At 43.7% G+C, this 16,565-nt stretch overlaps 1 protein-coding gene across 2 annotated transcripts in view; it reads left to right on the forward strand.

The window, feature by feature from the left end:
• The first annotated feature begins 14,953 nt into the window (after positions 1–14,953).
• Positions 14,954–16,565, forward strand: part of Gcnt1 (glucosaminyl (N-acetyl) transferase 1) — a 46,096-nt gene continuing 44,484 nt past the window's right edge. For both annotated transcript variants that reach the window (XM_055614071.1, XM_055614072.1), the window contains exon 1: positions 14,954–15,044. The gene's annotated coding sequence lies outside the window, so the exon portion shown is untranslated. The remainder of the gene's footprint in view (positions 15,045–16,565) is intronic.

The raw sequence follows: 16,565 nt of genomic DNA on the forward strand, positions 1-16,565 counted from the left end.
TTCTTATTCTTATTCTTATTCTTATTCTTCTATTGATCTGAGTCTATTATTGTAGAAAAGAAAGCTCAAACTGAGATCCTGCCAACGTACTGGACTCAGAAGGCCAGGAAGAATCCACAACAGATGTTGAGCCTTTGCAATGACATCCAGTCACCCATGCTGGGAGGCTAACAGGTCCCTGTCTCTGTGGAACTATATCGTAACCTATAGTGAGATGCTTGTGTAGTTAAATACAAGCATTGTTGTATGTTAAATACCTCTCAGTAGCGGGGTCCTGGATGTCAATGGCACTAACGAATAAGTCTATCCTCTGCCTGTGTGGGCTATAAATCAAAGTTTATGCTCCACATAGAACACTATGTGGATCATAGTGCCAAGCAGGGCCTGAAGACGACATCTGTCCCGACTTAAAGGCAGATTTAAAGCCGTCCCTCCATTTCTTCATCCCACTGACTCAGTGGGATGGGGTGATTACCGCTCTTCACACCTACGAGCCGAAGGGTTTCTGGACGCGCAGTTCTTTGTGTTTGCTTCTTCGTGTGTTTGTTTTTCCCAGAGAAACCGTTGCTTGGGGGGGGGGGGGGGTGCGGAGTGGATAAGGTTTCAAATGCTCACCAACAAAACCCCGAATGCAGTCCATTCCTCGTTTATCCACAAGGTGGCACACTACTACTTTTAAAGACAATTTCACAGCCATTGGACTTTAGAAATGCAAATGGTAAATCCGAGCTAGGGAATTAATTACATTGCCTCCGCGCGGGCCAGGCAACACGGGTTCTGTCCTGATGCGAGTTGGCTTGTTAGTGTTTCAAGCACTTAGAACGGGGTATTTGGTGAGGTATAACCATCGCTGTCTGCTTCCCTAAATAGGCTATGATAATTTAATTTGGTTGGATTTGCTTAGAGGATTGTTTGGGAATTTTTGTTGTTGTTTGTTGTTTGACAGAGTCTCACATAGTCCAGGTTGTCTTCAAACTAAGTATGTAGCCATAGATGACCTAGTCCTGATTCTGCGGCATTTCCCGCCTGATCGCTGGCGATCAAATCCAGGGGCTTGTACAAATTAGACAAGTATGTTCTGAGCACAGCGTAGCCAGCAACCCTATAATCTTGATGCCATATTTGAATATGTATTTCACTGGAGATGAAGGGGTGAAGAGAACCTAGAATTAGGCAGAGAGGAATTCATACTTCTTTATTAAGAAAAATAAATACATAGATAGATGAACAGACTGATGGACAGACCAACAGATAGATAGATAGATGGATGGACGGACGGACAGACAGACAAATACAAACAAAAGGAAACTGCTGGAGCATAGAGAGATGTTAACGCATTTCTACATGAGGGCCATATGAATTCCCATAGCAAGTAGTAAGGGCCAGTTCTCTGCAGAGACAAGGACTGCAGGGAATAACACAAGAGCTAAGCTGGAGATGCAGTCTAAAGCAACTTAAGGAAGATCTTGATTCTGATGCAGCATGAAGGCCTCTATTGTCACCCCTAGCACAAAGTCCCTCTTTGTTAAAAAAAAAAACAAAAAAAAAACAAAAAACCTCCTTAGACTACCATCTGAGCTCCAGCAGCCCATGGGGTGGAATTACCTTCTCAGAAACATCAACATACCAACATTGGAGGCCTGTGGTTCCGAAAATAGAGAACTGAGCAGTCATGCTGAATTCCTGTCTCTTAATCCCTGTTATTGCCTAGGACTAAGGGCCAAATCCAGATCTGCATTCCTAAGGAGGTTTCTTTGTCAGGCTCTGGCCAATCCAAAGATGATTCTGAAGGAGCACCATTTTCTTGCATGATGGCCCCTTCATTCAACATCCTAGTCCAGACAGTGTGTGGGTGGGGTGTTGGCGAATGGTATAGCATCTCAGCCCGCTCCAATATGAGGTATCTCAGCGGCTGCTGAAGGGGACAGTGAGCGCGTGCCCCAGCCCTGGATAGCCGCCATCGCCATTCCTTCCTCTATCCACCACACTTTTCTGGCTAGAGATTCTCACAGCTACCAGTTTGGGTAAAATTTTCCTGTTTATATTTTTGTTTTGTGGGGATGGGTGTTTTCCCTGCATGTATGTTTATGTACTATGTGCACGGCTGGTCCCACAGGCCATAAGAGCACTTCCAGTTCCCTAGAAATGGAGTTGCAGACCATTGTGAGCTACCATATGGGTGCTGGATATTAAAATCCAGTTTTCTCTACAGAACAGCAAGTGCTCTGAAACACTGAGCCATCTCTCCAGCCCCTGTGTGAGATTTTAATGAATAAAAGACTCCTTTAAAATGCGCAGCAAAGTATCATGCCCTGTACAGATTTTCAGTGAGAAAGGGACAAGAATGTTCCTGAACTCTTTTCCCACCTGTGTGAGAGGAGCATGCAGTCGCCCTGCTGAACATCACAGAAGCTATGAGACGGTGCACGGGAAATGACAGAGGGAGCCCACACAAAGCTTTCATTGAGCTGTCAAGGTGGAATGGCAAAGTTATTGAGGCAGAATGGCTTTATGTTTGTGTGCTTGCTTTCTTGCTTCTGAGCACAGTCTGAACCAACTGCTTAGCAGATTAAAGGCCTGCTCCCCTGTGTGTGATGGAGTTGGTTCCCTGGGAAACCTACCAGACCAAAACTATTTTCTAACATGGGTGAAAATGGTATGCCTTTGCGTGTTGTGTTGGTGACATTTTCTGAACTACGGTAGTCTTTAAGGAGGCACGAGGGATGGCAGGGCAAGGCAAGAGGACGCTGGTCTTCCCTCATGAAGTAAATATCCATTCCCATGGCTAGGCAAAAGTCACATGATTATCTCCTGCCCAGTGTTATGACTGTAATCCAGTACTTTCACAGTACTTTTCACCTCCCAAAAGTTAGATTAAATCTGATTCCAAGTTCCAAGACAATAAATGGAGCAGCTGGCACACTTGCGATTGGAGACAGATGGCTCTTGTGTAAAGATGGACTCAAGTAATTCAAAATACCTAATAAATTGTCTCTTTCTTTAAAAAATATTTACCTCTCTTTTATGTGTAGGAGTGTTTATCTGTGTGTGTGTGTGTCTGTGTACAAACTACACATGGTGTCCTCGGAGGTCAAAAGAAGGCATGGGATCCTCTGCAGCTGGAGTCAGGGTGGCTGTGAAGCAGCCTCTGGGTGCTGGGAACAGAACCCAGGTCATCTGCAGGAGCTGCTAGCGCTCCTAACTGCCCATCCACCTCTCCAACCTCAAACAACAAGCTTTCTTTAATGTCAAAAAGAAAAAAAAAAAAAAGCCAGATGGATGTAAAACAAAAACAAAGCAAAACCAAGAATATTCTGTTCCGAACACTTCGAGTAGCAGAAAGCTGGATGACAGCAGCCGGCTACATCGCTCTGTTTCCTACTCAGAACACAAAGGTCAAAAGTTTTCTATCAGTTGAGGGAAAGATGACTCAATGGCCCCACCCCAGAAACCAGTAACCAAGAAGTCAGCCAACCCTTACTAACACCAATAACGGAATGTACTTTGCTCAGATCATTAGATAAAAAAAAAAACATCCAACCATCACCAAACTTAAGGAAAAAATCAAATAAGGCTAATAAGAAACAGTACTTAAAACAAAATCATTTTGTAGGTCTGGATATTGAGCCTATGGCTTTCACATATGCTAGCCAAGCATTCTATTATTGGGCTGCGTCTCTAGCCTCTGAAATTTTTGTTTACTCAAAACATGAACACTAAATGTAGGCAACTGGTTAAACAGTATGAAAATAAAATAAGTTTCACACTTCATGATCTGTCACATGAAGTCCATCTGGGCTAAATGCTTAAATATGAGAACGTACTCAGTGTTCGTATGTGAACAGTAGCTCAGTCCACAGAATGGTGAGGACGTGCCCGTGAGAGCAGCCCTAACGAGCAAATGTACACAGCCACAACCAAAGTGCATACATTAAAGTAGCAGCTACAAACCTCGGTTTGGCAAAAAAGTATAAAACAGGCAACTATGTTGGCAAAGGAATGGCATTCTGTGGGAATATTTGTGTTTTGACTGCAGAATAGCACCCCACTCTGTGGCCCAAGCCAGTCTCAGCTGCCTGGGTTGGCACTTCGGAGCTTGTGACGCAACATCCAGTTCCAGAGATTGTTATAGCACTGGAAATTGATATTGAGACAGATGAGGGAGAGTCACCTCTGTCTCAGGCAGGTGCTGGGCACCATTAAAGTACTGTGAGGTTAGAGTGAAATCTCTACTAGAGGCTGCTGGGACAGCCGAGTGGGTACATGCCTAGCCACTTGACTGTGATCCTGAGGAAGGACTGGTATGGCAGAAGGTAAATAAAACAAAAATAAACGAGAGGGAAAAAAAAGTTCCTCTGATCTTTACACGTGTACCATGGCATATCCACGCACTCCTTCAGCATACGCACACACAAAATAAGGAAATAAATGTAAATAAAAATATCTCGATTAATGTTAAAAATAAACTCTTCCCTTTATTCCCTCCCTTATTTCTTCCCTTCTCTTCCCTTCCCTTCCTTTTCCCCCTCCCCTCCTACTCCTGTCTTTACCTCTCTTCTTCTGTTCTCATTTTTCTTTTCCTGTGTTTTTGAGACAGCTCAGGCTTGAATTTTTCTGCCTCAGCTGCCTGAATATTTAGACTGTGGGTGTGCACTGCCAGGCCTAGCAAGGACAAATTTTTGTAAATAGTCCTAGCATTTATCCCCACAGATGCTGGGAGGTGGGGTAATGTGACTCCTTAATTGGGAGCTGTTGGACTCTTGCTCCTCTGTCTGCCTTGAGTCAAACAGCCTCCCAGGCTGCCTTTGTGTCCGAACTAGCCATTTTGAATGTTTCGGGAACATAATGAGGAAATATGATGATGGATGGTGGCAGCTGCTTGCTCCAGCTCCTGAAGCTTCCCCCTCCCTCCAGGACTGTTTGAAAAACAGTTTACACTGGATTTTTGGGTATAATAAGTGTTGATGAATTCTAGGTCATCCTACTCTACTCAGGCTAAATAATAAGACACAGACACCTGTTAGATTTATTATTGCTCTATTTACCCTGGGCCTGGCAGATATTTCACTTACATTGTCTCAATATCCTCACCATCCATCTCCCAGCCCCCATCCAATGCCATCCTCCTAAACCATCCTCATTTAAACTATCTTCCATCCATAATCCCATGATATTTGTTTGTATTCTTCATCTGGGCCTTTTTATGCCACTATTGGAGTCCTTTCTCCCAGCCACACATGGTTTCTTCTCCAGGACAACCCACAGAAGTGTCCTCCTTCTTCCTTGATTCTTTTCTGTTTCCTGTGATTCTCCTTCAAAGCCTGAACCGTAGCCACCCCTACCCCATTCTGCTCTGCCCTGGCATAGGCTCTTTAATCGACCAGTCAGGTATGTCTTAGGCAAGTTTACATAGACAAGGATGGGTGTGTCTGGCAGATAGTAACCAGATCATCAGAGCCAATAATTAGCATTAGACTAACCTCCAACACCAGTAAGACTTCATTGGAGAAAACTAACTGTTCCTTTTCTAGCAGTTATCAGTCACAGATGGCTTCCTGGTTAGTGATTGGGGCTTACGCCCAGTTCCCCCTCTCAGCACCCCACTAGCTCCTTTTTTAAAGAAAGGATCTCACTTTGTAGCCATGCTGGCTTGGTACTCACTTCATAGCCTGCGGTAGCCTTGAACTTGTGGCCATCCTCTTGCCTCAGCCTCTTAAGTGCTGAGATTGCAGGTGTAAAACCACCTTGCTTGACCCAGGCTTGATCATTTTAAATTCATTTTTGTAGATGGTGTAAGACAGGCACTCAGCTTTATTCTTTTGCATGAGTAAACAGTTGTCCAACATCATGCTTCGGAAGAACTGCATTCAACTGCTTTGATAGCCTTGTTAGAAATCAACTGACCTCATGTGCAAGGTGAAATCAAGTATTTTCTGTGTGCCAGATGAAATGTTTTAAGATTTTAAAGTAGTAAAATACATTTCTTTTGTTTTTTGCTTATTAAAAAAAAAAAAAAAGAACTTATTTTCACCTCAGGTGATATCCCCAGGTAAAGGCCGCTGCCACACACACGTCTGACCATCTGTGTTTTTGTTGTTTAGGGATACCTATGATCCAGTAAGGTTCAGGACTTTGCTGGTGCAACCAGCAGAATTCAGGGAGGCACCGTAGCCATTACCTGTTAGTACAGAGAGAAGGGCAAGGGCTGGGAGGAAACAGCTTCACTGACCAGTCCTTGGAAGCTGGCTAAACCGTTCCCCTCACGCATCACCGCATCAGCAACTTGGAATCTCCTCTGAGCTTGTGCCCAGAGCTTTTCATGAAAGTCTTATTATTATCTGGGCAAGATGGGTTTAATTATTGTTTGTATTACTGAAATCATTCCCCACTCTCACGGCCTCTCTGGACGCAGGCAGAAGGACAGACCTACATCCATGTCTCAACCTTTGAATCAAGGGGTCAGAGTTCGTGGTGTCCAGTCCCCATCTTGAATGACTTGAGACATTCCCATCATCCAGGAACTTCTAGTTGGAGTATTATCAGAAACCCGCTACAATAACAGACCAACTCCATATTATACAGAATAAACAAACAGCAGCCCTCAATGGGAGAGAATCTATGTTAAAATTATGTAGCGAAGGCTTGAGGGACTAAATTTAGAATGGGTCAGTGTCTAGTTAAGTATTACCTTTCACCGCCAGACAGGAAGCTGAGCGATGGATTTAAAAGTGAGTTGTGTTACCCCTTGCATTTTCTGGCAGCTGTGACTCTTAGTGTGTCCTCAGTCTTCAATGCTATGGTGGCACCCTAGACTTTCTCAGTTGTGGTGAAGCAGTACTGAGCTTATGCCTAGGAAAGGAATTCACAACCATAAACTCCTGTGGGAATAAAAAGAATGGATAGCACTTGACGGGAGCTACTGTTCCAGAAGCAAGGCAGCTTCTGGAATAAGAGAACCCCGGAGCTCTGAGTCACCATCACCATGTTCTGGATTTCCTAATTCCACCTGCAGGTGAGCCTGCCCAAAAGTGCCCAAATACCCACCTATCTCAAGATAACCAATTTCCCATGCTCATTCAAAGAGAAGAACCTTGACTTGTTCGACCTAAATAAACTAGAATTGTGTAAGTGTGTGACCTAAGAGACTGTTAGTGGGCAGTAGAGTGAGCTTACAAGCTTGTTGGGAAGTAAACAATCTTTTGTTGTGATTTATTTTCTGGGAAAATGCTACTTATTCAACAAAGGTAAGCTGAGTAGCTTCGTGTGCAACGGATTTTCAGGATGCTCTTTCACTAAGCAATAAGATTCTTTTCTCTATCATCTTTCTGAGTGAGAATTTCCCAGGATTGAAAGTCAATTAAGTTTTGTGTATGTAGACAGAAAACTGCTTTGATTTCCCAAAAATAGTTATTTTAGCAACTTCTTCAATCCAGCATTCACCTAACAACATTTAACCACAGCACACTTTTCTTCTCTTGTAATACTTTAATGTTTTGGAAAGCGGTAAGTACCGCTCCAGAAAACCATTTCCATGAGAGCACTGTGAGTTCCTGTTCTCAAAGTGGGGAGGGGCGGTTCATGGGCAGGTAGCTGACATCGCTGGGAAGAGCCAAGCTTCGCCTACTCAATCAGAAACTCTGAGGGGTCAGCAGTCTGTTTTTCATTCACTCTTCTGAAGACTGATGAGGCCACAGTTTGGTGCTGTTCCCACTCCACACCCTCTACTCACCCAGCTACACCCCACCCCCAGCCCCCACCCCCGTACTGGAGACAGAGCCTAGGGCATCCTGCATGCTTCACAATCTCTGTGCTTCTGAGTTCTATGCCCAGCCCCACATACCAGGGTCTGACCACAATCATGATGCTGTCATCATTCTGAGAACTCTAACGTCCCTCTTCTGCTTTTTTTTTTTTTTTCCCTGCCCAGGAAAGAAATGAAATGTGTATGTCTAGACAGCCTGATGTCTTGTATTTTTTTTCAAACCAATAGACTTTAGATACTTAAGTATTCCCTAAATAGACATGGTGGTTAAAAATTATTTTCTTAAACCATTGCGCTCCTGAAATACTTAACTATGTTTCCTTAATAGAGATGAGAAGAAATAACAAAAAGAACTTACACCATTATGCTCCTTTCTTTACGCTGTGACTCATCTCTCTGCTTTTACTTCTTTGAACTCTTAGAGAACAATTTTCCTGCTCTAGCACTAGTGCAGATGTAAATAAAATCTATTCAAGAATTTAGAAAGGGCTGGGCAGTGGTGGCACATGCCTTCAGTCCCAGCACTCAGGGAGCCAGAGGTGAATAGGCTAGTTTAAGGCCAGCCTGGTCTACATAGTAATTTCCAGGACAGCCACGGCTTCCCAGAGAAAGCCTGTCTCAAAGAACAAGAGGAAGAAAAGAAAAAGAATTTAGAAAGGAGCTGGAAGAGAGGTGTTGCATGACCTGGGAACAAGGTTCACTTAAAGCGATGGCAAAACCAATGAAACACACTCCAAATCGCTCACCTTCCACGTTTCTATGGGCCGTGGCCTCTCCCTTCCTGCTCCTAGCTCTACACCCGCCCTCTGACCTTTCTTTTCTAGAGAAAGTTCAGTTTCAGTTTAACTCCAGTCACTAGTTAACATAATCATCAAGGAAAATGAGGGAATTGTGTTGAAGCTTAGGACTTTAATCTGTGCTAAATGAAGGTGACACGAATTCACATTTCCTCAAGGTATAATAGTGGGTAAAGGAACCCTGGATCGCAATGACATTCCCCTTTGTTTGGGTCCCCTTTTTGCTTGGAGCTTCACTCTAACTGGTATCCATAGTGTGGGTCCTGAAATCCTTGTTTCCTGGGAACAAAAGCATGGGGTTAAATGAAGACCCATGTGTTCGGTACTGTGTTAAGGGGCTCAGTCAGGGGTAAAGTGCCTTACCCAGGGCCACATTCCACACCAGTAGATCAGAATATTTGTAGAAACTAAGATTTGAGAGGAAAAAAAAAATTGGCTTTATAAGACAAGGTTTCTCTGTGTAGCCTTGGTTGTCCTGGACTCATTTTTGTAGACCAGCCTGGCCTTGAACTCAAAATAATTCCCCTGCCTCTGCCTCCCAGAGTCCTGGAATTAAAGGCATATGCCACCACCACTCAGCCTGAGCTAAACTGTTTACAACAATTTTGTTCGAAATATTAATCATGAAGAGTTACATATCCACAACACCATCTATTCCACAGGTTGGCAAAGAGACACAAAAACAATGCGACTCCGCCTGTATAAGGAAGACCACAGATGAGTACTTAGAGAGAGGAAAAGGCCAGACACCACTTGTGCTAACTGGGATCTGTCAGTATAACACAAACCTTGACATAATCTGGGAAGAGGATCCTCAGTTGAAAAAAAAAATCCCTCCTTCACATTACTTGTAGGTGAACCCACAGGACATTTTCTTGATTACTAATTGATATGGAAGGGCCCAGCTCACCGTGAACAGTAGCATCCCTGGGAAGATGGTCCTAGGACTTAGAAGAAAAAAACTGAGCAAGCCAGGGGGAGCAATCCCATGAGTAGCATTCCTCCATGGTCTCTGCTTCAGTTCCTGCCTCTGGGTTCCTACTTCGGGTTCCTGCCTTAGGTTTCCTCAAAGATGGACTGTGGCCTATAAACCAAATGAATTCTTTCCTCCCCAAGTTGCTTTTGGTCATGGTATTTATTATAGCAATAGAAACCTAGGAAGACCACCACCTTCTTCGAGCCTCTGCTCCTAATACACTCTATGAAGTGGTGAAAGCAGTACTAGTCTCTGCAGTTTCTTGGGGCCAGGGAGAGTTTGGAAATTTTTAATTTGAAAAGACTCATCATATATTAATTTCTTTTCTTGTCCCTGTGTGTGTACATTTTCAGGTTGAATACAGCGCCCTATACATTAAGTCTAAGCATACTCTCTACCATCATTATGAACTCAGGTTTCCTATTCGGGAATCTTGAAACTAAAGATGTAAAATGAACATTTTTTTTTTTTTATGTGTATGAGTGTTGTGCTTGGGTTTAAGTGTGTGAAGAGCACTACATTCGGAAGTCATCCAGTGGAATAAAGGTGAACAATTCATGTAGACTTTGAATACATGGGGATGTCTTAGAGGCAGAGCTGATTTTTTTAAATTCAAACCATATTATTAGATTTTTGTTTGTGACAGGGTTTCATTTAGTCCAATCTGACTTGAATTCACTATGTAACAGAGAAGAGATGACCTTGAACTTCCAATCTCCATGCCTCCTCCTTCCAAGAACTGAGATTATTGATTTGCACCAGCATGCCGGGCATTAATTTTTTTTTTTTACACTTTATTCACTTTGTATCCCCCCATAAGCCCCTTCCTCCTCTCCTCCTGATCCCACCCTCCCTCCCTCTTCTTCATGCATACTCCTCCCCAAGTCCACTGTTAGGGGAGGTCCTCCTCTCCTTCCTTCTGATCTTAGTCTATCAGATGACATCAGAAGTGGCTGCATTGTCATCTAAAAGGATGATTACATACTGAACAGTCTGCAAGCACGTCAAACAAACTGGCTAGTTCAGCCACCAGTCAGTCAGCATGAAAAAGTCAAGGAAGTAGTCAATAGGGAGGTTTTTAGGAGTAAGACGGGAAAGAATGTGTTTTTTCACGTCCAGGCCAGCTCTGCTGGTGCCTGTGCTGGGGTCTGGGCCAGATAGTTGCAGATTATTGATCTCTTATCCAAAGAATTGAATCAAGATAACTGTACCTGGATGGCTAACTTGGGTTGGAGAGGGGTATGCCACTAAGAGTGAAAACACTCAAGGGCCCTGGCCATTGTCTGTAGCTTTCATTTATGGTATTCAAGAGAAGGAGGAATTTAGTTCCTGGGAAGTAGTGAGGCTGGCTCAGTGCTTTGACTGGCAGTTTAGGTCATTCAGTTGTTTGTTTGCTTTTTCTCTACTGAGCCTGGCCTTTCTCATAATGCACACCGTTATAATCACATGTAGCCCAGCTCTGCATGGTCCTAAGATGGTCCACGGGAGACTGTCCCCAGAGTACACTTGAGAGAACTTGCCTCACACCCAAAAACCAGATCAGGCCAGCACAATCTAGTCTTCGTATCGGGTACTTTCAATGTATTTGGATAAAAACTGATAAAAAAAAAAAAAATGGATAGGAATATACATAAACCAAGCAGAGTCCGGGGCTTCTAAGGCAGTCCTAGGCTTGCCTGCCTCACACGCCTGACAGTTTTCCCTGGTGCCTCCAGAATGGTGCAGCCAGACACCTTGCCTTTAGGCCAGGGGCCCCTTTCCAGATTCGGCCCATAGAATGGAAGGATGGTAAGTGTGTGGTGTTTAAACTTGGGGCATCTTTAGTGACTTGTTAAAGCAGCAAAAAGGAGCAGATGATTTTTTGCTTTCCCAGTTACTGTAAGGAATAAAGGAGAAAGAAACATGGCCCTTATGCCACAGAGAAACACAGGAATCATTTATTAATCATTTATTAATTACGTTATTCACTAATCAAATGTTATTGAGCTTCTTTTTTTTTTCTTTTCCTCTTTCTGATTTTTATGACACAAGGTCTCATGAAGCCCAGGCTGACCTTGAACTCACTAAATACCCTGGGATGACTCTGTACTGTGATTACAGGTGTGTGCCACCACACCCAGCTGAGCTCTCTTAAGTGGAGAACATTTATAGATGTTTCAGACAGAAGGGGAAAAAAGACTTTAAAAAATCCAAAGCAGTACTGGGGGGTATGCTCAGAGATAGAGCAAATGCTTAGCATGCATAATATTGTGGGTTTAATCTCTAACCCTGCAACAAAACATAAAGCCATGGGGGCTGGAGAGACCACCACCACCACCACAACAAAAAGACAAAGAAAAAAAAATCAGGCAAAAATGGGGCTGGGATGTGATTCAGTTGGTAAGTCAGCATGTGTGGGGGAGGGGGAACAAGGCTGATTGAAGATGTTGGGCCTGAGTAACTGCATGGATAGATAAAGTTGTGGGAGGGAAAGGATTAGAATGGGTGTTGGACACAGTCATCTGAGATGTTTGCTTAACCTCTGAGTAGAGACATCAACCAAGACACTGGAAATAAGAGCTTGGAACTCAAAGGGTAGAACTACACTATGGTTAGAAAAGAGGAAATTAGCAAGCCTGAAATCCAGATGGGTTTTAAACCAGGAGGCTAAACGAAGCTGCAAGAGAGGACTGCAAGAGGTCGAGAGCCGAGGCTGGAAGTTCTGCAGCATTAAGGGACCAGGAAGAGGAGAGTGATGGAGCAGGCTCACCCAGAGCAACAGGAAGAAAGCTGCTGAGGTTCCGAACCCAGGAGAAGCAGAAGGTTCAAGACCAAAGGGTATTTGTGTGAAATGGTGCTAAACCAACAAGTGTTACAGAAGACCAAAGACCACTCAGACATGGGTTTAAGTCAAGAAAAAGTATTTTCCAGCTGGTGACTACACTGGGTGTTTGGGGTCCTAGTGTGGCCCTGAGTCTTGCTTATGGTGAGCTTTTAAGCACAAAAAAACATGTTCTGGGTTGACATACTTCCGTTAACAAGAATAGTTAGCCAGAATCAGAACTGCAGAAGCCAAAATACAAGGTTAGTACATTTAAAGACTTTCCCAGAACCACGGACTTTGACGGATTAGGTCTTTGTTTTTGTTTTGGCAGGTGATGCTGTCTACGTGCTGAGTTTTACAGCCTGAATAATACTTCTACCATAGAGACAGTTGTGCTGAGGTCTGGGGACCTGTCACATTTCCCACTGGTCTCAGTGAATGAGTCAGATTGTACGTTCATCCCTGCTCTGAAGAGGTGTAGTTGTTCCTAAGGACCATTAATTTTATTGAATTGATACATAATTGTCCTTATAGTTTAAGATTCAGAGCCCTGCTGTTAATCCAATCAGAATGAGAATTAAAGCAGAGTAGTTAGCCAGCAGGACCAAGAAAGCAGAGACTAGTACCAATTATCTGATTAATGGCTTTGTCTTTCTCTTTCTGTGAAGCTTTTTCCCAGCATGGCAAAAAAAAAATTTTTTTAAGGTGGTGATTAATTACTCTCACTTGTTTAGCATAGAAACAACAGGTTTTCCTCAAAGACATACAGAGTCCTCCTTATCTCATGGGAAGTAAGTCTAAGACTCTTCAATCTTGTAGGACCACTTCTGCAAGGGAGTCTAACTGCTATTCCAATTCAGAAGTGGAAACTTTCAATATACACCTAGGTCCTGGTCAACCTGTCTACTTAGCTTCCTGAAGTTTGTATTTCCCACGATAAAGGCTAATGTGCCTATGGCTTTTGGACCACCTATGCCAGCTTCATCCAACCAGGAGTGGGATGAGGACAGTTGCAGTTCTTTTTTCCTTTGTAGTCCAGGGTCTAATTAAAATGTTGTGTTTTTTTTTTTCTTTTCCATTACATAAGGCATCAGAAGAAAAACATTTAATTAAACCATTAGAGCATGTCCACCAAGCAGTCTTAGAGGCTCAGTGATTTAGCTGTACTCCACGTGAATGAACCCGAAAGGCAGAAACAAATGGCATCAGAAGAAGAGGAAATGCCTAGGCTGAAGGCTTTGGATATTAGACAAGTTTCAGTCCTTGTAAGTAAGTCCTCTAACATTGATTTAGGCTGCCCCCCAGCCACAGGGCGTTTTGTCAATGGGCTGATAGTCTGGTTAGCTACTATCCATCTGGGTAGTTTGGGGCCACAGGTCCAACCATGACCAGCAACCCTGACCAACTTCTGACTGGCAAAGATTAACTAAGTGGTAGATATTTTCAAGAGTGAAAAATAGGGATGAAAATCTTTTGGCTTTCTGGACAGTGGGAAGTGGGACTCAGGTCCGGGTATGTTAAGGTCTTTGGAGGGAAACATTGGTGGGGCCTTGGCATAGATCGGAGATCTTTGTTAGAATCCAAAGTTCTGGGGACTTGGTGTGTAAGTGTACTTTCTAAAACTATTTTTGGGGGTTTCTTATACCTCTTCTTCCCTTCTCCACCCGAATCCTTTCCCACACCCCAGGTAGGAGAGAAAGAACGTGGGGAGAGGGGGCGTAGTTTTCCTTAGCTACTTCCTACTGTCTAGGATCGTCAGGTTCCTTGGGGCAAGTCCAATTCTGGTTTCAGGTCACCTCTGCCTTCTCGCTGCATCAACAGCAACCAGGAGCAGCAGTTGGGGGAGCACCAGCAGCCTTCTTCTTTCTATTGTGTGCCCCTTTCTCTCTCTGGACTCTGGCCTTTATTCCCTCTCAGAGTCCTCAGAAATAAACCATCTGCAGCTGGCAAAGAGCCTCTCTCAGAGCCCACAGGAGGCAAATAGTTTGCTGCTGTGGACCATATGAATCAGTCCCATACATATCCCACACCTGGGATTAAAACAAAAACATGTTTGCACATCATAACCCAAAACTTCCACAACACGTGTGTGTGTGTGTGTGTGTGTGTGTGTGTGTGTTTGTATGTGTGTGTTCTTCTGTAGAGTAAATCTATTCCCTATGGCAGAGAGTCTGATTCCTGGGTTTTCCCTATTTCACAAAGGCCAGAATCTTTAAGAAGTTCAGGAAGCGAGTTTCATAACACCGATTTTTACAGTGGAAACTCCCTTGGTTTTGGCAACTAAAAGGCCCACCCATAGGGCATGCATAAAATTGGAAACCCTTATATCTTTCCTTTCTTCAGTATAACAAGATACTTAAAGAAAGTAGGCACCAGAGAGCAAAGGTCAAGATTCATGTGGTTTCCTGGTCTGTAGTCACAATAGCAAATACTTTTCCTGTGTCTTCCTCAGTTCCCAAATCCAGACACCTGAGGGTGGTGGAGGTTGGACCATGACCTTGTGTTCATATCAAACATAAGACTCAAGAGAATGTAGAGGGAAAGGGAGTGAAAGGAACCAAATAAAAGTTTAATATTAATGAGATTATAGCTCAAAGTCCATTTGGCATCCTTAGTCCTTCTCTCTTGACCATGGATCCATGGTTTAATACCTGCTACTTTCAAGGCTGGAGGAGAGGAGAGAATCACCATGTGGAGTCCTTTCAGGTTGGTTCCAGTGCCCCTTTGGGTACCTGCTTGATCCAGATGGTATCACTAGTCTGAAACAAGGGGAGACTGGTGGTGGACTTGGAGGTTGGCTGGATCACTCAGAGAGTCCAATGAATAGTCTTTATGGAGGACTGGAGGTCCTGGGGTGTCTTGAGAGTGGCATGGCTAGAGAGTTTTGCAAATGCTCCTCTCTGAGCTGAGGAAGCAGCCTGGGAGTTCTTCCAAACATAATCTCACAGAGGGGAAATCTCTTCCTACATGAAGCGCAGAGGGCCCAAAGCAAAACAAAGAAGATCTATCCTCCCTCAGAGGACTAACAAGGGTTTTGTTGTTTTTCTTTCTTTCTTTCTTTCTTTCTTTCTTTCTTTCTTTCTTTCTTTCTTTCTTTCTTTCTCTCTTTCTTTCTTTCTTTCTTTCTTTCGTTGTCTTATTTGTGTGTTTTTTCATTGGAGCTGTCACAGCTCGTAGACTGGTAGGCCATCCTATGGCTACAGGGTCCAATCGTTTGGACAGATATTTCACATGGCATTTCCCTGCCTTAAAATTTGAGTTAAAACCCCTTTTGAAATGTCTTGTTTCATGGACAAACAGATAAAAAGGTTTCAAGACATCTGGAAATGCTAGAGCTGGAGCCAAAGTCAGAGGTGTTTTCAAAACCTCAAATGCCTTTTGTTTAGTTTCAGTCCAGGTTAGGGGATCTGTGCCTTGCTATTTCCACGAACTTTAGTATCCAGAGGCGGCGATACTCAGCTATACCTACAAACTCTTGAACTCTTTGGAGTTGGGAGCTAAAGAATGGCAGCAATCTTCCCATGAGACAGGCTCCTTTTGCCTCCCCACAGCTGGTGCTAAAATATGTGCCCTCTGATATGTAAAGTTGGGCTTTATTAGCCAACATTCTGTAGCCCAAGGTCTGTAACTCTTGCAGCATTCCTTCAGTGACCCTTTTTATAATTTACTTTAATTTTACAGGTTAGGAGGAGGTCATTAATATATTGCAAGACTATGATTCCAAGAAGCCTCTGGCAGAAAAGCAGGAGATCAGCATTTAGTGCCTCATCAAACAGGGTTGGAGAATTTTTATATCCTTGGAGCAACCTGGTCCAGGCACATTGCACACTATAACCTCCCTCTGGGTCTTTCCATTTAAAAACAAAGATAGGCTGACCCACCTCTGCCCATGGGGGAGGGGCTGAAGAAGGCATCTTTCATGTCCAAGACAGTATGCACCTGTTTCTCTGCAAGACTCAGACTCGTGAGAATCAGAGATTCCTGGTTTCTTCATAGGCAGGAGAGTTGTATTCCAGGGTGACTGGCAGGGCACTAGGATGCCTGTCTCTCCAAGGCAGGCAATATGGACTGCAATTCTCCTTTTTGTTTCCAGGGTCACTGGGTATTGTTTAATCTGGAGGCGGGTAGCTGAAGCGGTTCGTTGAACAAAGATAGGAACTTGGTTTTGGGCCAGTTCTGAGAGGTTGGTTTCTGCCCACATGCCTGGGAATCTTCCTTGTAAATTTA

This window comes from Psammomys obesus, unplaced genomic scaffold, assembly GCF_907164565.1.
Source record: "Psammomys obesus unplaced genomic scaffold, mPsaObe1.curated_primary_1811, whole genome shotgun sequence".
Lineage (NCBI taxonomy): Eukaryota > Metazoa > Chordata > Mammalia > Rodentia > Muridae > Psammomys > Psammomys obesus.